This window comes from Trichomycterus rosablanca, unplaced genomic scaffold, assembly GCF_030014385.1.
Source record: "Trichomycterus rosablanca isolate fTriRos1 unplaced genomic scaffold, fTriRos1.hap1 scaffold_112, whole genome shotgun sequence".
Classification (NCBI taxonomy): Eukaryota; Metazoa; Chordata; class Actinopteri; order Siluriformes; family Trichomycteridae; genus Trichomycterus; species Trichomycterus rosablanca.
Genome location: NW_026946951.1, coordinates 175,433 through 197,350, shown reverse-complemented (window position 1 = coordinate 197,350; position 21,918 = coordinate 175,433). Strand labels below are relative to the sequence as shown.

Below are 21,918 nucleotides of genomic sequence, written 5' to 3'. Positions count from 1 at the left end.
GGGAGGTCCTAGAGACACGGGACCTTCGCGGTCGACCTCTTCCGCCCACCCCCGACCCGCCCGCTGACTTTGGGAGGGATCGGGCATGGTTTACGGAAAATATTCCTGAAAGTTCTCGGGGACCCCTTGGGGTGGCTCCCCCCCCACACCGAGTTTGGGGAAGGTCAGACGTGGTTTTCCGAAAATATCGCCGAAAGCTCTTGGGGACCCCTTGAGGGGGCTGAAGTCCCCCTCAGAGCCAAGGAATAGAGTCGCATCATCTGCGTATGCTGCCACTTTGGCGCTCATCATCCCTCCTCCCGGGATGTGCATCCCCCTAAATGCCAACTCCCTTCTCAGTTGTTCCATCAACAGTTCCAGATAGATCACAGATAAGAGGGGAGACAGGGGACAACCTTGCCTTACCCCTCCTCTCTGCTCGACCGGGGATGTTAGGTACCCGTTGACCTTTACTCTACTCACTGCTCCTGTATACATCACCTTCACTGAGACCAGGAAGGCTGGGCCCAGTCCCATTCTCCACAACACTGCAAACAGGAAAGCCTGGTTAACCTGATCAAAAGCTTTCTCTTGATCCAGGCTCAGCACCGCCAGGGGTACCCGCCGCTGCTCTGCCCAGGCTATGGCATCCCTAATGAGAGCCAGATTCATGCTGGCTGTGCATCCTATCACTCCACAGGTCTGGTCTGGGAGAATTAGGGATGCTATCACCCCTTTCAGTCGCTGGACAAGAACTTTTGCGTAAATTTTATAGTCTGCAGTCAACAGCGTGATTGGCCTCCAATTTGCCAAGTCTGTCCTGTCCCCCTTCTTATACAACAATGCAATCTGCCCCATCCTTGCAGAGGGTGGCAACAAACCTATCTCTCTGGCCTCCAGGTATACTCTCAAGAGTTCTGGGCCTAACAGAGGCCAGAAAGCTCCATAAAACTCTACTGGGAGGCCATCTTCCCCAGGGGCCACACCACGCTTGAGTGACAGCATTGCACTCTCCACCTCTTCCAGGGTTATGTCACTCTCCAGCATTGCCCTCTCACTCTCCTCCAGCTGTCCTCCCACTCCCTCTAGGAAGTCAAGAGCTTCCTGCCCCACCAGTTCCCCTGCCTGGAAAAGTTCTTTATAGTAAAGGGCAGCCATGTCCAGCATGCCCCTTGTTGTTATCTGCACCTGCTGTCCACGCTTCAGGCCCCTAATATGGTCTCTCTTTTGCCTTTGCTTTATGCTTCTGTAAAAGAAGCGCGTGGGGCGCTCGTCCAGTTGAAGCCTCTGTCTATGTTCCTGTATGCAGAAACTACTGGCTTTAGCTTCATAGTGCCTCCTCAAGGCCTCACTGGCTATTCCTATCTGTTCCTGGTCAAGCTGGCGTCAGGCCGCGTGTAGGCCCTGTGTCAACCACCTAACCTCTTCTTTCTGCTTTTTTGCTTGCTCCTGTCCCCAGCAGCAGCTCAAGGTGGCAACCCTCACCTTGAGGTCTTCCCACCACTCGGCCTGGGTGGTGTATAGTGTCTTTAAATTCCTCCAGCTGGCGAACAGTAGGCCAAAGACCTCACGGTATGAGCTGTCTTGGAGGCAAGCTCTATTTAGCCTCCAGGTACCCCTCCCCCTCTGCACGTTCTCCACTATCAAGTCACAGCTAATCATACAATGATCTGATGCCCAGAAAGGTCTTCGGCAGAAACGTCCAATCTGTGCCCCCTCGGCCACAAAGAGAAGGTCTAGTCGCGTTGTGTGCCCTCTTGAGTTCCTCCAGGTATAGCCTTCAGCTTCTGGTTCCATTGCTCTAAAGGCATCCATTACCCTCGCCAACTCTTTCCCTCTTCTGCCATCCAGGTCTACATTAAAATCTCTCCCCACTATTATTTCTTTATTTGTACAGAGCCATGGTTCCAACACCTGGAAAAAACCTTTTCTCTCCCTTACCACTGCCGGGGTATACACCCCAATGATTCTAAACTCTACCCCCCTCCACTCCCCGTCAACACAAAGTACCCTGCCTGGCACCAGGGACTGAACAGACATAATTTCAAACTCAAAAGGTCCAAACAAAATACCTACCCCATCCCCCCTTCCGTCTCCCATCCCCCAAGCGGATGGTCCCTGCCTCCACTCTTTAGTATACCCAACTGTTTCTTGCTGTGATGCTATGTTGCATTCCTGTACTATCAGAACATCAAAATGACCTGCTGCAAATTCAAAAATACTGCCATCCTATTTGCTTTCTGTCTAATTCCTCTGACATTTATTGAAGCCACTGTAAATTGCCCCATTTTATCTTATTAACAAAAATTCCTACCCCCTCTCTGCTTGGCTGCCTCCCGCCTTCTCGACCCTCAAATCCCTTCATTTTCATTTGGTTTTCTCCTTCCCACCCCCACTTTCGCCCGCCTGCCAACCACCTTAGACCATCCCTCCTGTCCACTGTCCTCTACACTTCCCTCTTCACCCAAGAAAGGAGTCCAGTCCACGTTCGGGCATTGGGATGCCTCCTTCTTCAGGCGTTGGGATGTCTCCTCTTTTTGACTCGCAAAAACCTGCGCCCCTTCCGGTGTCATGAAGTCAAATTCGTTTACCTTACCGACCCGCGTACGTTTGGTTCCCTGCTCCTCCTCTAGTTCTTCTGCTGGTCTGGTTAGCCGGTTCTTTATGTGTTCCTCCGCCTGACTGGGCAGGTTGTCCATGATTTCTATGCTGTCTGGGATACCTACGTTGGGCCAATTTGAATTTTCACTCGCCGGGTCAGGGTCCAGTTCCTCCAACACCTCCGCCCAGTTCATCGACGTCCAAGTGGATGTCGGGGTCAAGGCGTCCGGCCCTTGAGGAGAGGCGGCCATCTGCGTCGCCGATGCTGCCTCACTCTCTACTGAAGTAATCCTCGCAGGGGGCTTTTCCCGAGCTGTTGACGGTGTAGCCTCCAGCCTCTCCAGTCAAACCGATTTGTTTACCTTAGAAGCCTCTTTTTCCCGCAGCGTAGGCGTCATCAATGCCACATGCTTAGGTAGAGCCTCTGTTTTTTTTCTATCCGTTTGGCCAGGTAGAACAGCAGGTCCTGGAAAAGCAGCCAGTCTAGGTGGAGCCTCAGTTCCAGCAGTAGTCACCAGTCCTTCACCCTGGCCTCAGCAGTGTTCTCCCCAGGAGCACTCCGCCACGGTGAGGACCTATTGCAAAGCTGCCAGGAGGGTGCACCAGACCTCCAGGTTGTGCAGGGTCAACCTGTAGGCGTACCAGAAACCGTCTCTTTCCGTTCCATATTCCAAAGCGTCCTCTCAGCTTTTCTCCTACTGAAACGGAAGAGCAGTATCGTCCAAGGAATGCCCGGATGACGTCCTCCCCAACAAACGGGTTGTAGAGATGCACAGTCACTGGTACTTCATCCATAGCGAAAAGAGGCACCAGGCGAAGACCCCGAAGCGCTTCTTCCTCCATCCGTCTGCTGCACTGGTCAAAGAATGATGTACAGTCCGAATAGGCTGCCAGAGTCACATCCAGGAAAACCAAAGTTTTAAAATCCTGCAGGCAGAAGATCTTTGAAGGAGTGATTCCACACAAGTCTCGAAGAATCCTAAGAGTCACCCAGTCCCATCCAAAGCGTTCCTTCACGTCCTCGTCAGCATCCTGTTTTAGCTCCACCCTGACTGTGTGTCTAAGCCGCACCACCCGGGCCGGTCGTCTGTTGCCTTCTCCGCTCATGATAAGAACAGATTTATTTTCCGTTGATCTTAGCCAAAAGGCCGAGAAGCGATAACCTGAAATAGGCGCCGGGCGCCGGGCCCTGCCTTTTTTTTTTAAGTGAAATGGAGGGAAAATGAAAAAGCGGGAAAAAGGGGACTCCCTAGCGCAAAAGGACCGAGCAAACCAAGGGCCTAGGCTAGGCAAAGGTCTAAGGTGCCGTACCCCTAATCCCAACAGCTTTCCAGCAGGGGCCAGTCACCAGCATTCGTCAATTTCTCTTTCGTTTGACCGTTTATGAGGGTGCACCGTGCCAGGAGGCAATGCAATACCTGGTCGATGCGTGGAGTGGACGGAGCAAGCCCCTCTTCTGACTGCCGGGCCTAAAAATCCATTTAATATATGGTCCTCGGGTAGAGGACGTATCAGATATTAAACTGATAAGAACAGATTTTTTTTTTTTGGTTGAAACCAGAGCTTTATTTTATACAGAACACATTACATTGACAAAGAAGAAAAAATACCCAAACTTGTACACAACGAACACTCTCTGTCCACAAAAATCAGAGATTCTAGAATACAAGGCACATACATAACATAACTTACATCACATACATCATTGCCTGAAAAACAAGAAAACAAATACGAAGAACACCACTTTCACCGCCACCACCACTTTAACTAAAAATTGGGGTATCTCACCCCATTTAAACCTCATTTTAGCAACTGAGAACGAGCTTGTAAGCGGGCATGGCACATCTACTTCTAGTTTTTTCATACTTCTTCCCCAAAACCCTCCCGCTCCCATTTGTTTCTTTCTTTACTTCTTCCATTGAGGCCACCAGGGCCTCCCCAGCACAGTCATGCCCGTAAAACCTCCCCCCTCTCCTCCACCCAGTCCCACCCTGACGATCCCCTCCCCCCCTCCCCCTCCTCTTCTCATCTTTCTATACCTCCCCCTAAAGGCTTGTAGCATGCCCTCAGGGCTCACCTGGGGGTCTGTTTTTCTGAGGCACTCGCACCTGGTGCCCCAGACAATACATTTTGCCACAGACACCATGGTCCATACCACCTTTCTCTCCTGCGGACTGAGGGCTCGCAGGCCCCGACCGTAGAGTATCAGGTCTCTGTCTAAGACTGTTTGCTCGCCTTTGAGATGCCACCACTCCATGATCCAGCCCCAGAATTGAGCTGCGACAGGGCAAGACCACAGGGCATGTTCGACTGTCTCCTCACCTCCACACCCTACTGGGCAGAGTGGCGTTCGGGCTGACCCATGCCGATATAGACGTTCCCTGACCGCTAGACGGTCAAGTGCAGCCAGCCAATGCAGGTGTTTACTTGCCCCGTCTAGCCAGTTGGGCTGTAGGGCCACCCAATCTACCTCTGGTGCTCTCAGAGCCCCGACCAGCTCCCCTGCCACCTGTGCCACGTGGCGATCCCGCCAACCTTTATATAGGCGCCTGTGGTCAAAGACGATGCCATCCTTAAGGCACCACGGATGATCCCGTATAAAGCTGGCTGCCCTCTGGTAGTGCCATGGACGGTCCGTCGACCATGGCGCCGTCCCTCTCCATGGGACTACTGAACGCAGCTCAAAGGCAAGCCAAAATTTAGCGAACAGGTGTGATATATGGCCCTCCGCCGCTTCCACCAATCGCACGTGGAAGGCCATGAACAGTGCCAGCGCTTTCAGTGGGGCACTGGGCACCACTCTGCCCCCTTTCTCTCTCCCTGTACATTGTAGTGCGTGCTACTTGCTCGCACCTCCCACCCCAGACAAAGGTGAAAATCAGGCGCTCCAGGCGTCTACCTGTCATGAAGGGGACGGGGAACATGAAGGCATGATGGTTTATGCCTGCTAGGAGGTCCGCCTTTGCGGCCAGCACCCGACCTGTCAGTGAGAGGTCTCTCCTGCTCCACTGTTCGGCCTTAGCTTGTAGCTTTCCAAGGGCCCTGTCCCAGTTCTTCTGGGCACAGTCCTCCCTCCAGAAAACCACCCCCAAGCTTTTTAGCCCATCCTGGCACAGGGAGAAACCTCCCGGCACATCCGTCCTTCCAGCCCACGCTCCTGCAAACAGGACCGAGGACTTGTTCCGGTTGATGCGGGCCCCCGTGGCATCGGAGAACTCTCCCAGGACTCTGCCTGCCACACAGAAATCTTCCTCTGTACTGAGGAGCAGCGTCATGTCGTCTGCATAGACTGACACCTTTGCTCTCCGGCCCCTCCCTCCGGGGATATGGAGACCCGTGAAGGTGTCCTCCCTCCTTAGTCGTTCTGCCAGCGGTTCCAGATATATTACATACAGGAGGGGCGACAGGGGACACCCCTGTCTAACCCCTTCCTTCTGCTCAACCAACCCTGAAAAATTTCCATTTATTCCGACCCGGCTGACCGCTCCGCTGTATAACAGGCGGACTGCTGCAAGGAAGTTCGGACCAAAGACCATTCTCTCCAGTACAGCAAACAAGAAGGCCTGGTTGACTCGGTCAAAAGCCTACTCCTGATCCAGGCTCAGGAGGGCAAGCGGCACCTTGCGTTGTTTCGCCCAGGCCAACGCATCCCTAATTAGGGCCAGATTCATGGCGATTGTGCGTCCTGGAACCCCACATGTCTGGTCTGGGTGAACCGCTGCTGCCATAACCCTTCCGAGCCTCAAGACCAGCACCTTTGCTAAGATCTTATAGTCTGCTGTAAGTAGAGTGATTTGTCTCCAATTGCTGAGCTCTACCTTATCACCTTTTTTGTGTAAGAGTGTGATAAATCCGGTTCTGGCTGACTGGGGCAGGGATCCCTCCTCTCTAGCCTCCCGGTAGACTCCCACCAGGTCCGGCCCGATTAGAGGCCAGAAGACCCGGTACCACTCCACGGGTAAGCCGTCTCCGCCTGGGGCCACGCTGCACTTGAGGGAGAGCATAGCGCTCTCTATTTCCTTCATCGTAATTTCCTCTTCCAGTTCTAGTTTATCTTCCTCCGCTATCCGGTCCCCTACAATTTCCAAAAAAATTTCTGCTAGCCCCTCTATCAGAGTCCTGGTTTTGAATAGGTCCCTGTAATATTCTCTAGCTATACGCAACATCTCTTCTTTTGAGGTCTCTAAGCGAGTTCCCTCTCTCAGTCCCTCAAAGTGAGCCTTGTTGCGCCGCTCCCTGATGGTCTGGAAGAAGAAACGTGTTGGACGCTCGTCCCTCTCCACTTTACATCTCTGCGCCTGAGTGCAGTACTCGCGGGCCTCTTCCTCGTAGTAGGCTCTGAGGGCCTCGCTGGCCTCTCTGATCTGGCCTTGGTCTTCTTCATGCCAAGCTTTCCTCAGGCTCCCTGTCCACTGTTCTAGCCCCTCTCTCTTCTTCCTAGCCTTCTCTTGTCCCCACGATTTGCAGAGGGTGGCAACTCTCTGCTTTAGATCTTCCCACCACTCGCTTTGTGTGGCGTATAACGCTTTTAGAGTTTTCCAGCTTGGGTAAAGCAGTCTGAAGATCTTGCAGAATGCTGGGTCTTGTAGATAAGACCTATTCATTCTCCATAGGCCTCTGCCTGGGCTGCCCCCATCCACCTGCAGGCTTACGCTTACCAGGCAGTGGTCCGATGCCCAAAATGGAGATTGACTGTAGCCCAAGACCTTTGTGTCATCGGACACAAACAAAAGGTCAAGCCTGGAAGAGTGTCCTCTAGAGTTACACCAGGTGTTACCCTTGGCGTGAGGCTCGACCAGCCTGTATACATCTGTCAGCTGGGCCTTTGTTGCCCCTCCACGACCCGTCTACACATAGGATTCATCCCGGGGCAGTGGTCTGGACCGCTGTGACCCGAAACTCATGGGAGTTAAACACAACTCCGACCCCGTCACCTCTCCCTGTGCCCATCCCCCACTCGGATGGTCCCCATTTCCAGGCCTCCGAGAATGCTTTCTTGGTGGACTCTGAGTCAATGTTGCACTCCTGTAAAAACATGACATAAAAATGTTCATTCCGTAAACTAAAAAAAGTCGCTACTCTCCTCGTTTCTTGTCTAATTCGCCTGACATTCAGGGTAGCGACCGTTAATTTACCCATAATTCATATCGAAAATTAAAACCCACAAACCGGAATCCAAAGAAACGTCTCTCCCATTGCTCTCTTTCCCATTATACTTCCTCCCTTCCAAACTTCCCTCCCTTTCCTTCCTCCTTCCCACCCACCCTGTAAATGGGCTGCTACCATTTTCCCCTGTCACCTCATATCTACTTCCACCCCTACTCCCCCTATTGAACTCCCTCCATTCCACCTTAATCTCCCCTCCTCTGTACAGCCTAAAGTGAGAGAACCCTTTAGTCCACCCCATTTCCTTCTTCTTTCCTTCTTGCCCTACCTCTCCCCACCCGCCTGGCCGGCACTTGTGTCCAAACAGTTTCCCTCTCTTCTTTTTCTGGATCTTTCTCGGCTTCTCTGCTCCACCACAGGGGTGACTGCCTTATGGCCTGTTGATCCTCTTCATTGTCAGTCTGCTGGGCTGCACCTCCAATCTCTTCCACTGAGAGGATGTCGAATTCCCGCCCCTCCTTGACCCAGACGCGTTTAGGCCCCCGGTCTTCCTCTGCGTCTTCTGCTCCCCTTGTGGTTCGAACCTTGGAGGAACCCGCCATCGGGCTCTGTTCTGGGTCATGTTCCATTGCCAGGCTCTCCAGGCTGTCCGGGATGCTATTTCCCGCCCACTCCGGCGGGGACAAGGTCCATGTCCTCGAGGGCATCCGCCCAGCTGAGGGGAGACCAGGATCCCATCTTTGGGTCCGGTGGTGGGTCCTCTTGCTTCTGTGGTTGCTTGGGGTCCTTTCTGGGTGATTCCCTACCTGGATCTTTACCCTCGCTTGGGTCCGCTTGCACTTCTTCCTGTTGCCGTGGGGGGTTGCCATCAGCTTCTTGTGGCTGCTGATGGACCTCCACTTGAGTAGTAGGCTGGGCTTGCGCTGCCGCTGTTGGTGCCTGATCTGCTTCCGCTGCTGGTGCTGTGGTCGAGGTCGAGGCCCCCGCTTCCGTCCTGCTGGCGCCTTGCCCGACTTTGTTCTCTGGCTTTCTGGTCTCCCTTGGCCCGTCCTCAAAGAGGCTGGAGAAGGACCTGCTCCGCCGAGGGCACTCCCTGTAGAGGTGCTCTCCACTTCCACACAGGCTGCAAGCTTTAGGCACCCCACAGTTGGCGGCCACATGGTCCTCAGCCCCACAGAAGCGGCATCGCTGGCCAGTGCAAGCTTCTTTTGTGTGGCCAAGGCCACCACATCTCCTGCAGTACAGGGGATGTCCTGGGTAATGGAGGAAAGTGCGGCCCAATGGCAAAACTGCCTGGGGGGTGAACCAGCCCTCCGGGCATTGCTGGATCCACACGGAGCTTCACCTGGAATCTCCTTTTCCCATTCCATATCCCATGACGTCCTCGGATCTTCTCCCCTGTAGCAACCGAAGCAGAGTATCGACCAAGGAACATCCGGATGACCTCATCCTCCACAAAGGGATTATACAGGTGTACTGTCACAGGAACCTCATCCAGGGCGAAGAGAGGAGTGAAGCGGATTCCTCGTAGCAGATCTTGGTCCTTGGAACAAGTGCACTTGTCGAAAAACGTTGTGCAATCTGAGAAGGAGGCGAACGTCAAGTCCATGAAGCCTGAAGCTGCAAAGTCTTGCAAGCAGAAAATCTTTGAGGGCCCGGACTAGTGGACGGCGCTGACCGGCCGCCTTCACGCCCACACACCTTCTGTCATTCCACCAGCAAAAGAGCAGCTTTGCAAAGACAAAGCCTTCAAAAAATAAGTTGAACTTGTCAACGTTCCTCTCCACGGAAATCTTTAGTAAAAGGCGAAAGATTTGTACGTGAATGAAGAGAAACTCCAGCCCTGCTCGCCGGTCGCCCGGGCCTCCGTAGGCCACCGGCCGCTCAAGGAAGAGGGCTCGAGGTAGAGCAACGAAAACCTACAGCAAAAGGGCCCTTGGGTCATCGGGTGGGTGACGAGGCAGCACAGCCTTTGCCTGGAGAAACACAGGGTGGGGAAAAATTAAGTCTTTCGCTTTTTTTTTTTTTTAAGTAAAATGGAGGGAAAATGAAAAAGCGGGAAAAAGGGGACTCCCTAGCGCAAAAGGACCGAGCAAACCCAGGGCCTAGGCTAGGCAAAGGTCTAAGGCGCCGTACCCCTAATCCCAACAGCTTTCCAGCAGGGGCCAGTCACCAGCATTCGTCAATTTCTCTTTCGTTTGACCGTTTATGAGGGTGCACCGTGCCAGGAGGCAATGCAATACCTGGTCGATGCGTGGAGTGGACGGAGCAAGCCCCTCTTCTGACTCCCGGGCCTAAAAATCCATTTAATATATGGTCCTCGGGTAGAGGACGTATCAGACATTAAACTGATAAGAACAGATACTACACTTGATCTTAGCCAAAAGGCCGAGAAGCGATAACCTGAAATAGGCGCCGGGCCCCGGGCCCTACCTTTTGAGGGCCCGGACTAGTGGACGGCGCTGACCGGCCGCCTTCACGCCCACACACCTTCTGTCATTCCATCAGCAAAAGAGCAGCTTTGCAAAGACAAAGCCTTCAAAAAATAAGTTGAACTTGTCAACGTTCCTCTCCACGCAAATCTTTAGTAAAAGGCGAAAGATTTGTACGTGAATGAAGAGAAACTCCAGCCCTGCTCGCCGGTCGCCCGGGCCTCCGTAGGCCACCGGCCACTCAAGGAAGAGGGCTCGAGGTAGAGCGACGAAAACCTGCAGCGAAAGGGCCCTTGGGTCGTTGGGTGAGTGACGAGGCAGCACAGCCTTTGCCTGGAGAAACACAGGGTGGGGAAAAATTAAGTCTTTCGTTTTTTTTTGTTTTTTGTTTTTGTCTGCATTTCTAAAATATTAAAATCTCGGGATAAAAGCACATTTTCGTTGTCAATTCTTTTGTCTAAAAACTGTAAAACTTCTTGAACTGTCTCTATTTGCACATTTTTTTCATTGTAAAGGTTTTCATAAAAATGTTCAATCACTTCTAAACTTTTTCTGGTATTGTTTAAAACTTCTCCTCCTTCATTTAAAACAGTGATTGCTCTCTCTTTTTCTGTTATTTTCATTAAAAAATACCTCGTGCACTTTTCTCCTTCTTCTATGTCCTGCTCCCGACTTCTTAAAATAATTCCTTTAGTTTTAATATTATTTAAAACTGACATTTCATTTTTGACCTCTTTAATTTCGTCACTAAAATCAAAACCTGCGTTTAAAAGGTTAAAATATCTCTGTAGTCGTTTTTGCAGCCCCATCATGCGTCTCTTCTCCCTTTGTTTTTTCTCCTTACCTTTTCTTTTAAAAAACCGTCTCGCCCTGTCTTTTACCATCTCCCACCACTGTGCTCGTGTGTCGTACAAGTCTTGGAGGGTCTGCCAGAGGCCGAACTGTTCCCTGTACTCCCTGATGATCTCCTCATCTTCTAACAGGGAACAGTTCAGCCTTCACAGCCCTCCGCCTTTCGTCACACCTGTGGGGAGTGAAAGAGTGCAAGACAGCATGCAGTGATCTGTAAAGAAAAGGGGGGTTATTCTAGCATCGGTGGGTGGGCAGCCCCTTGTAAAAATGTAATCTATCCTCGAGGCTCTGGTGCCGTCACCACTGAACCAGGTGAAGCCCTCTTCATTTTGATGCAGGGTTTTAAAAAGTCCACTAATTTAAAATCCCTGATTAAAGCCTGCAATAAAACCGATGAATTTATCTACTTTAAAATCTTCCCCTGCCCTTTTCCTGTCTGCTCTAGATAAACCACAATTAAAATCCCCTTCCAACACTAGGGGAACCCTCCCCAGCATGTGGGGCTGCAGGTCTTCTAAAAGGTCATGCCTGTCATTTTTGTCATTAAAACCATACACATTAAGAATGTTAAAATCCCTTCCTAAAAAAGTCAGATTTGCTAAAAGCGCCCATCCGTCTCTCACCACCGTGCTGTTCTTCACCAAAATATTAGGGTTTTTTATTAAAATGGCAACACCGTCGGCCCGGCTGTAGTGCGAGCCGCTCCAAAGAGAGGGACCCGCAGCCCAACGCTGCTCCCAATCTCTGTATGATTTCAAGAACGGCAAAGCACACTCTTGCAGTAAAAACACATCTGACTTTACGTCATTTAAAAGGGACAGAACACTCTGTGCTCTCAACGCTGCTCTCACGCTTCTCACATTGATGGTGGAGATCGTAAGAGACATGAGCACTATAGGTTAAAAACAGGCGTGATCTTTAAAACCCGGACATTAAAACCACAGAGATATGGTTAAAAGCCGGTTAAAATCACCCTATTTCTTGTGACACCTGCTCCTCCTTGATCTTCATTAAATTGAAGTGTGAGGGGTCGCAGGTGTCCCGCGCGTCCTGGCATGCTGAGCACTGCTCTAGCATGCTTTTCGGCGTGGATGTTTTCAGCTGGAGGCACAGAAAGGATACCTCATTAGGGGATCCAGCGGACCACAGCTGGTTCAGGTCCTCCGACGAGGAGCTACCTGACCGCTCTGTGGCCCGCTGTTTCTTCTCTGCCAGGTCCGGCAGAGGAGATCCCGCAGGTCTCTTCGGCACCTGAGCGCTAGGGAGCGAGAGAGTCAGCTCCCCCACTCCACTAGCAGTCACACTCACCTCCGGCACCGTCTCCATAGAGGAAGGGGTTGAGTCTTCCTCTACATTATCATTATCATCATCATTGTTCTCTTGCTGTTGCTCAGAGGAAGGGACCTCCGTTACCTGTTCCGACCCTGCCTGGCCATTTGCTCCGCCTTCCAATTCTTGGCCCACTCCTGAGACTGGCTGGGGATTGGAATTTCCCGACAAAATCTCAGGGCCCGCCTCCTTTTCTTTGTCTCCCTGGGCCTGTGTTTGGGCAGCCATGTTGTTACTTTTCAGTTTGTTGGCAAATGATTTTGGGCAATCCCTGAAGAGATGGTTACTGTCACCACAGAGATTGCACCTCCTGCCATTGGGACACTGCTAAAAAGGAAAAAGAAATTGCACTTACCTGTTAGGATGGTTTCTTTTCTCACCAAGGCTTGGTGGAACTGGAACACCTAGAGAGAAAAAAAAACCCAATGGAGTCCTGTAGCTAGTGGGAAATTAAAGCCTACTACACAAGACTCAAAACCCAACAATAGAACCAGTGCAATATCTCCTAAGTGCTTATGACTAGTACCACGATGGTAAAAGTCTTGCAACACTCAGGAGTCGATCGCTGTCCCGCCCACTTGAACTTAGCCAAAAGGCCAAGAAGCGATAACCTACCTTTTGAGGGCCCGGACTAGTGGACGGCGCTGACCGGCCACCTTCATGCCCACACACCTTCTGTCATTCCACCAGCAAAAGAGCAGCTTTGCAAAGACAAAGCCTTCAAAAAATAAGTTGAACTTGTCAACGTTCCTCTCCACGCAAATCTTTAGTAAAAGGCGAAAGATTTGTACGTGAATGAAGAGAAACTCCAGCCCTGCTCGCCGGTCGCCCGGGCCTCCGTTCAAGGAAGAGGGCTCGAGGTAGAGCGACGAAAACCTGCAGCAAAAGGGCCCTTGGGTCGTCGGGTGGGCGACGAGGCAGCACAGCCTTTGCCTGGAGAAACACAGGGTGGGGAAAAATTAAGTCTTTCGTTTTTTTTTTTAAGTAAAATGGAGGGAAAATGAAAAAGCGGGAAAAGGGGGACTCCCTAGCGCAAAAGGACCGAGGAAACCCCGGGCCTAGGCTAGGCAAAGGTCTAAGGCGCCGTACCCCTAATCCCAACAGCTTTCCAGCAGGGGCCAGTCACCAGCATTCGTCAATTTCTCTTTCGTTTGACCGTTTATGAGGGTGCACCGTGCCAGGAGGCAATGCAATACCTGGTCAATGCGTGGAGTGGACGGAGCCAGCACAGCCTTTGCCTGGAGAAACACAGGGTGGGGAAAAATTAAGTCTTTCGCTATTTTTTTTTTCGAAGTAAAATGGAGGAAACCCCGGGCCTAGGCTAGGCAAAGGTCTAAGGCGCCGTACCCCTAATCCCATTAGGGACCAATGCCACTTTGGTATCGGACACCAGATTCGTAATCTACGCGAAAAATGGAGCAAAAAACATAATTGCATGGGGCGTGGCAAACGCTCGTAGGCGGAGATAGTCGGCAAAAAACGCATGTAAAATCCCATAGGGAATTTTCTCGGATTTTTCGCGCGGCCACCGGGGGAGCCAAAAATCCCAAACTCCCCACGCCGTGCCCTGTCGGACCCAAGTCCCGTTTAAAATTGGAACGGAGTCCTCACCCCCTCCGGTTCTCCGGTTACTCGGGGTGCGTTTACGCACTCCGGCCACCCCTGTGGCGCTGCTCAGTGCAGGTCAATGGGTGACCCCCAGGCCCCATTGGTAATATTTACCACAACCACCAGACGGGTATGGCCACCAGGGGTCCCCATGCCGGCAAGTTTACGGAGGCGTCATGGGCTACGCCCCCACGGTTCCCGAAGTGTCCTCGGGCCGATTTTGGTCGACCGACTCGGAATGGTCCGAAAGTCGCTCAGCCCACTGGGGGGGGGCCCCGCTAGGGTCATCGGTCACGACGAAAAGGCCCTAAAAACCTATCTCGGAAACCGGGCCACCACGCGCCTCGAAGACCACATAGCGGAGACTGCCTGGCCGGGCCGGACGCGACGGCGGCGTCGCCGTCCCGATCGGAGTCCGTGACCCGGGGGCGGGAGTGGAACCCGGACCCTTACTCGTGGCGGGCGGCGCGAGGGCGGCGTGGGGAGGCCGACGGGTCGCGTTCGGGGCTGGAGAGGGAGGGATTACCTGACTGTCTGTACATTACCAAACCGCAGAGCGGAGACAGAGTGCTGTGGGCCGACCCTACGTCACCGACGGGGCACGTGGAGGTGTCGTTTGTCCCGGAAAGTCAACCCTAGGCCAGTCGGACACCAAACCCGAAACACCACCCTATACGGTGCCCTGGGGCACCAGGGAGACGCCAGGTTGGCGTAGAGTCCATTTTGGAGCTCTGGAGAGTTGTAATTACCAAAGTGGCAAAAGATCACAAAAGCGTCCTCTTCAAAACCGAGTACTCACGGGTTAGTGTTTAGCTCTAACCAAAGTGGCATCAGATTACAAAAGCGTCCTCTAGAGAGATCCCGGGAGGCTCACGGGTCAGTTTTGCCATCTGGCACTAGGTTGCGTCGTGGCACCAAAGTGGCGTCACATCACAAAAGCGGCGTCCCTTGGAACCCCTGGAGGCTCACGGACTAGTGTTTAGCTATTACCAAAGTGTCATCAACATCACCAAAGTGTCATATTGCGACCGAGCCGTCGCCCGGGACACGTTTCCCTAGTCTCTCTGAAGCAGGGAACCTCTCTGGCGCAGGTTCCCGGCCCGAGGGAATGTTGGGAATGACCAAAGTGTCCCGGGACTTGCCACGTGTCGTCTGACCCTAACCCTCTACTTTTGGGGTTTACGACCCCAGGGTCGGGATCAGGTCTGGGCTGAGACACTCTAGGTCAGACGGACGACTTCAGTGGTCTATTGATCTGAGAAAGCAATAAACTAAATGAGCAATTAACTAATAGAGTACAAAATTTCCTGTCACACTAGAGTTAGAGATCTCGGACTAACTACAGAATTTCTTTAATAATTTCTATATGACATTGAGAAACCAAGGACACCGATTAGTGCATTTTTCCTAACCCTAGAATTTGTCTGTTCTTGCTTGATACCAAATTTTAGCAGCTTAACAGTCACACACAGCACACACCCTATATTTCTGCACTCTATATTATCTCTAAACTCCCAATATGTGCCCCTGCATCAATGGTAAACCAGACCATTATCACCTTTTTGCACTCTTGCATTTCATTCACAGATTTAAACATTACAAATCTTCAATGAGTTTAGTCCAAAAATTTTTTTTTTTTAACAATATTAGGCCTGCTGCATATGTATTACACAGAAGTGCCATACCTGTTTACACATGTTTGTATGCCACCTAATATAAGCTCAAAACAGCTCTGATTTACAGAATACATCGGCATTGCAAGACATCCGACATATATCAGTCTGTTATCTGTTAGCAGGACATTACCAGCAGGAACTTCTACCTCTGCATGTTGTGAAACCAATTGCCGTATGGTGCATTCCAGTACCATGTATTAAACAGAAAAGCAATGCACACATTGTTTGAGCCATAAAGGTGTGCGTATAAATAAATATCTACGCTGCACATGATGTCCCTGGTATCCCCTTGGCCATATGCAGTGGGGTCAAAAAGTATTTAGTCAGCCACTGATTGATTGTGCAAGTTCTCCTACTTAGAAAGATGAGAGAGGTCTGTAATTTTCATCCTAGGTACACTTCAACTATGAGAGACAAAATGAAAAAAAAAAAAAAATCCATTGTAGGATTTTTAAAGCGTCAAGGGTCAGGTAAGGGTTTATGACTGGATCGGGGTCAGGACGAGGTGTTTTCGGCACATGGAAGCGGTGATCGCACCTCCACGTCTCATAGTGTTGTGACGAGGTGTTTTTGGCACGTCAAAGCAGTGGTCGCACCTCCACGTCTTCTAGGGTCTCTCACTGCAGGTTTTGTGACGAGGTGTTTTCGGCACGACGAAAGTCCTTATCCTAAAGTGGTGTTTAAAAACTCAAATGCAGTCCCACTGTTATTTCTTAATACGGTATGTTACATAATTTGCTTACAAGTCTTACAGATATGCGATGAATATATTTTTTATTATTTAAACATACATGCATGAAGAATAAGTTAAAATCGTGTCTGATGTCTCGGCACGCGGACCCCCCTGTAAGGATCTGGCTAGGAATGGGCCTTCGGTTCGGCCTAGGACACCCTACAGGCTGTTAGGGGTTATTATTACCGAGTCGTCATCGAGATTCCCAAGCCATCCTCACCGACCATATGGTGGAAGGTTCCCGGATTGAGAGAATTTTAGGCGTCCCTAGAGATACGAGACTCTGCACCAGTGGTCCTGTGGTTGTTTTTATGGTGGTGGTGGTTTTTGTGGTGTACGGAACGCAAGAAAGACACGTGTTTGAAAAAACAATTGAACTTTAATCACAATAAAACACATTGAACTAAACATAACATACAGAACTATTTACATACACATTCTTACGAACGAAAAACAGACGAATACCGAACCTAACCCGAACCACCCCATAACACGAGTGACCCTGAGTGACACCGACGAGGAGAGAAGATGAGAACTATTTACACCAGACGTTTAAAAGGTCAAGCTCTGAGGAGGAGCTTTCGGACAGCACCATCGGCCTCATATGCAACATGAGGCGCCTGCTTGTATTAATGACCTCCAAGTCCTGTGGCCTAACCTTCACGGTGGTGTGGGAGTAGGTGTGGTCCGGGGACGGCAGTACTCCCATCGCTCGGTGTTCCTGCAGGGAAACAAAAGAGAGACAGAGAGTCACGCCGTGCCGAAGCGAGAGTCGGAGGTGGCGCGAGACACGATCCACGCGTTCGTCTCACCTGTTGCGGGGTGCTGAGGGCGGACACACCCGAGGCTTCTTCCTCGGAACTCGAGGGATCGCGGGAATCGACCGTTCTCTTGGAAGCGGACGAATCCCCCGATTCCAAGATCCTGACCCACTTCCGCTTCGGGCCACGCGACACTCGCGCAGGGGAGCCCGTCTCCGCCGCCACCTCGAGTTGCTCTCCCGAAGCCTCGGATTCGCTGCTCTCCGAAGAGCACAGCTGCGACAAGATTCTTCAGCGGATGGTGTTGGGCGGGACTCCGCTGCAGTGGGGTCTTTCGTGCTGGAACTCGTCACCCTCCTGCAACCTCCGGACTTCCACGGCCTCCTGCACCGTGTTCAGAGGAAGATAAAACTTCACGGCCACCGCCTCTGAGTGGCACATGGCCCTGTGCACGGTCAGCCTCTTGCTGGGGCTCAGGTTCTTAGTCTGAGGACGGACAGACAGACAGACAGATAGATAGGGATTAAAACACTGAGACATGGTCCGAAAGACGTACGCTCTGCGAAGACAGGACGAACGCGTACTCACGTGGTGCACCATGGAAGTCCGGAGGTTGCGGAAGGTGTATTTTCCGCCGAAGCCCATCCGCCTCCACTCAGACTGGAAATATATCAGCAGCTTCTCGCAGCGGCCGCCGTTGGCGGTGAAGAACAGGTAAGGGCAATCTCCACCGAACCGGACGACCGTAGGCTTTCTGCGGGAAGACGGAACGAGAGACATGAGGAGAGAGACAGAGAGAGAGAGAGGTTTTGAGGTTTCACACAACTTTATTTAAACATTCAGGACATCATATCCATAATAATTTTACATTACCTAACTAAACAAAGTGGAAGAAAATAAATAAATAAATAAAAATAAAACAAATAGATAGATGAATAAATAAACATTAGTACTTAAAAATTTTGATTATGGTTCAAAACCTTAATATTAATTGTCCTTCATCATCAACATCACATAAAATCTTTCCTATACACCACATCGTACGGAATTCTGCAAGATTGTTAACCAGTTTGAAATATGTATATTCAATTCTGATCCGGGCGGCTAACATTCCTCTTAAAATCCCCTCAGCACTAACAGCTCCAGCTCCCCTTACTCTGTTTTTACGGCTTTTCCACACCGCTAACTTAGCGAGGCCTAAGACACAGTTAAGGAGACAGATTTTCTTTCGGTATTTAAAATTGTATTTGACACTACTAATAAATGCTTGATGTGAGAAGCGCTCATCAAATTCTCCAAACCACCTGGATAGTATTTGAAACAGATGACTTAGTCTGGGACAGAAAATAAAAAGATGTTCAACTGTTTCAACAGCTCCACAAAAGGGACAGTTTGACCTCACCTCTGAATTGAAATGGGCTACATGTTTGTTAGTGGCTATGGCCTTGTGGATCAGTCTCCACTGGAGATCTCCAACCCGCTTCTCAATGGGGGGCTTATAAAGAGAATGCCAGTGTCCCTTCATCAAAAGGCCATGCCCAAACACTCCTGACCACTTCCATGCCTGCACCTGTTGTAGGACACTCTGATGGCGCACTTTCACACATGTGATATACATTGCTTTTTTCCTCAAGTCCTTCAGATCTCCTAACAGGGGTGTATCAAAGGACAAGATACTGTTCACATCTTCATTCTCTCCTACTCTCAGTGCTGAAACACTGATGGGAGGAAAGCGCATGTTCCTTGTATGGATCTGCAGGTGCTGTTGTTCTATCACCTCTCTGCAGATTCCTGGGACTATCGCTATCACTTCATCCAGTATCTGTTTTAACAGACGCATGGAACGTATCCCTGTTGCGATTTGAAGTGATTCTGGCGATTTCCAACCAACCTGTTCCCTAAGATGCCCCAATAATGTGCATCCTGCCCTCACAAAAGCCTCTTTCAAACACCTTGAAGCCAGCAGTCTAAGAGGGAGAAATGGGTTATGAAACAATGGTTCTGTCATAATCCATTCTCCTGGTTCTATTATTTTTCTATTGATTGAGAGGGTTGTTCGCCAAATTTTCAGCACTGATAAAACGGTGACAAGTTTGTAATTTCTAAGTCTGTCAAATTTAAAAGGAATAACTGGTGATCATAGTTCATGTTTGTTGCTTTTCTGAGTAGAGCGCGAGCAATTCCTGCCCATCCTAAATGTTCTGTGAATAGCAACTTCTGAATGGTCTGTAAACGAAAGGAATCAACACGACTTATCAGATCGATCAGCCCCTGTCCTCCTTCCTGTTTAGGAAGGTATAATACTGGGGCACGCACCCAGTGTTGCCCAGACCAAAAGAAATCTACCAGTTTGCCCTGGATTCTGTGTATTAACTGCTCTGGAGGTTCTAAAACAATAAACTTGTGCCACAGCATGGAGGCAGCCAGATTGTTTGTAACTAAAACTCTCCCTCTATAGAAAAGTTCTGGCATTAACCATTTCCAACCAGCCAGCTTTGTTGAAACCTTATCCATCACGCCTTCCCAGTTTTTCAATTGATAATCAGTGGTTCCAAGAAACACCCCCAATACTTTTAGACCATCCCTCGCCCACTGTATATTCCCAGGGAGTTGTAAATGCTCTATTTGATCCCATTGTCCTAAAAGAAGTCCTTCACTTTTACTCCAGTTAACCCTTGCTGATGAAGCCTTTTCAAAAATAGACAGACATTTACATAGATCTAAAATATCTTCTTTTTCTCTAAAAAACACACTGACATCATCCGCATATGCTGATACTGAAAGGTTTACAGAGTGCTCAGCAAAAGAAAAACCTCTGATGTTTTTCCTTATTCTGTTCAGGAGTGGCTCAATAACAAGGGTGTAAAGCTGTCCTGATAGCGGACAGCCTTGTCTTATTCCTCTCCTGACTGGCAAAGGGTAGCTGAGCCCACTCCCCACCTTCAGCATTACAGCAGCATTATTATAAAGGAGTTTGATCATGGATATAAAATTATTACCAAACCTAAAAGCTTTTAAAACGTTAAAAAGGTACTCATGACCAACTCTATCAAATGCTTTTTCTTGGTCGATAGATAAAATCCCAACATTTAGATTGTCTCTTATTGATATGTCAATGATATCACGAATTAAAAAAAGATTATCAAAAATAGTTCGACTTGGCACACAATAAGTCTGTTCTATACCAATTAGCTTACATAAAACGTTCTTTAGTCTATTTGCCAAACATTTTGAAAAAATTTTGTAGTCCACACACGAGTGAAACCGGCCTCCAGTTTTTCAGTAACCCCAAGTCTCCTTTCTTTGGTAAAAGTGAAAGCACAGCCCTCTGACTGCTGGACGGTAGAAAACCAGTTTTAATGCATTCTAGAAGTACTTCATGCAAGTCTGTCCCAAGTTCCTTCCAAAAATGTTTATAGAACTCCGCTGGCAGTCCATCCACGCAAGGCGACTTGCCTGTTGACAGTTGCTGGACTGCTTCAGTAAGCTCCTCAAATACCAGTTCCATATCCAGTTCACTGCTGTCCTCTAGCCGCAATGCGGGGAGCTCCTGGAACAGCATCTGCATACAGCCATGATCGCAGCTGTCAGTCCCATAGAGTTCTGTGTAGAACGCTGTAGCCATCCGTCTCATCTCCACTGGGTCGGAGATGATGGAGCCATCTTCTCGCCGAAGATATATCATCTGCTTTTGTTTTACAGCTTTTCGTTCAAGATTAAAAAAGTAGGAAGGAGGAATTCATTATCTACATTTGTATGAGTTTCCTGCAAGAAGATAATTTTAACTTTTTTTATTTTAAGAAACTCTAAAATGGCTACCCTTTTATTTTGATCTCTTCCTCCGTTCATGTTTAGAGAACCCACTCTTAAAGTCTCCATTAAGAAAAAGGACAGGCTGAAGTGAGGTAATATCACCCATGACAGAGAGAGTAAGGAGCAGGAGAGTAATATCACCCATGACAGAAAGATTAAGTGCTGAAGTTAACAGTGACCTTATTTAGATTTTGATTTTTGGAGGGGCATTTTTCCCCTCCTTATACCAGAAGCCAATTTTCTCAAGCGGTACCTTTTTTGCATACTTAGTTTATCCACCTTAGTATTTTTTTGCCAATACACCACAGAAGCAAGAAATTTTTGTTCGTCTGTAAAGAATTCTCTGACATTCACTTTTTTCCCTAAATGTATCATCCAGAAAAGTATTAATATCCTGAAGTGAATACAGATCATCCTCTGTTGAGTGGGCTATATATTCTGCAATGTCAGAAGTTACTGACATTGTGTCATCATCCTTACCGGTTTCCAGACTTTCATCGTTTATTTCGGGTTCTGAAAGTTCAACGTCTTCACTTATAGAACCTTTTTCTGTACAATCTATATTTAGGGTTTGTGACTTGTTAACAGTAGCTTTCACATTGCTTCCAATTACGACCCTTTCCTCACTGATCTCTTCCACCTTTCCCTCATCAACTTGCCCAACACTTCTTTCTTTAACTTTTACCTCACTGCTGTCGTTCTCAACTGGCCTCTTCTTAGCCACCCGTACGCCAGCCTCAGCATCCTTAATTTTATCATTTGCTGTTTCAGTTGTGTTTATTACACTTCCAGTATTAATCGTTACATCACCAGACTCTGCTTGCTGCACTATAGTGCCCTGACTGTTCTCACCAGCATCACTACTGTGAGCAGCAGGTTCAGCTTCGGTCTCGGTCTGCTTCTCAGACCTTACCGGACAAACCTCCTTAATGTGCCCCACTGAGCCACACTCAAAACAACGCATATCCCCGGTGTTAGCATACAACATGTAGGATTTACCGTCATGTGTGCACCGAAAAGAGACGTTC

At 49.6% G+C, this 21,918-nt stretch overlaps 5 non-coding genes across 5 annotated transcripts; all 5 read right to left on the bottom strand.

Moving 5' to 3' along the window:
* Window positions 1-3,964: 3,964 nt before the first annotated feature.
* Window positions 3,965-4,147, bottom strand: LOC134304611 (U2 spliceosomal RNA). Its single transcript, XR_010008017.1, has one exon. It is a non-coding gene; the product is annotated as a U2 spliceosomal RNA (small nuclear RNA).
* Window positions 4,148-9,414: 5,267 nt separating this feature from the next.
* On the bottom strand, window positions 9,415-9,529 carry LOC134304763 (U5 spliceosomal RNA). Its single transcript, XR_010008156.1, has one exon. It is a non-coding gene; the product is annotated as a U5 spliceosomal RNA (small nuclear RNA).
* Window positions 9,530-9,895: 366 nt separating this feature from the next.
* On the bottom strand, window positions 9,896-10,086 carry LOC134304563 (U2 spliceosomal RNA). The gene has a single exon (XR_010007974.1). It is a non-coding gene; the product is annotated as a U2 spliceosomal RNA (small nuclear RNA).
* A 117-nt stretch (window positions 10,087-10,203) lies between these two features.
* LOC134304781 (U5 spliceosomal RNA) lies at window positions 10,204-10,318 on the bottom strand. The gene has a single exon (XR_010008172.1). It is a non-coding gene; the product is annotated as a U5 spliceosomal RNA (small nuclear RNA).
* Window positions 10,319-12,998: 2,680 nt separating this feature from the next.
* On the bottom strand, window positions 12,999-13,113 carry LOC134304780 (U5 spliceosomal RNA). Its single transcript, XR_010008171.1, has one exon. It is a non-coding gene; the product is annotated as a U5 spliceosomal RNA (small nuclear RNA).
* Between the last annotated feature and the right edge of the window lie 8,805 nt (window positions 13,114-21,918).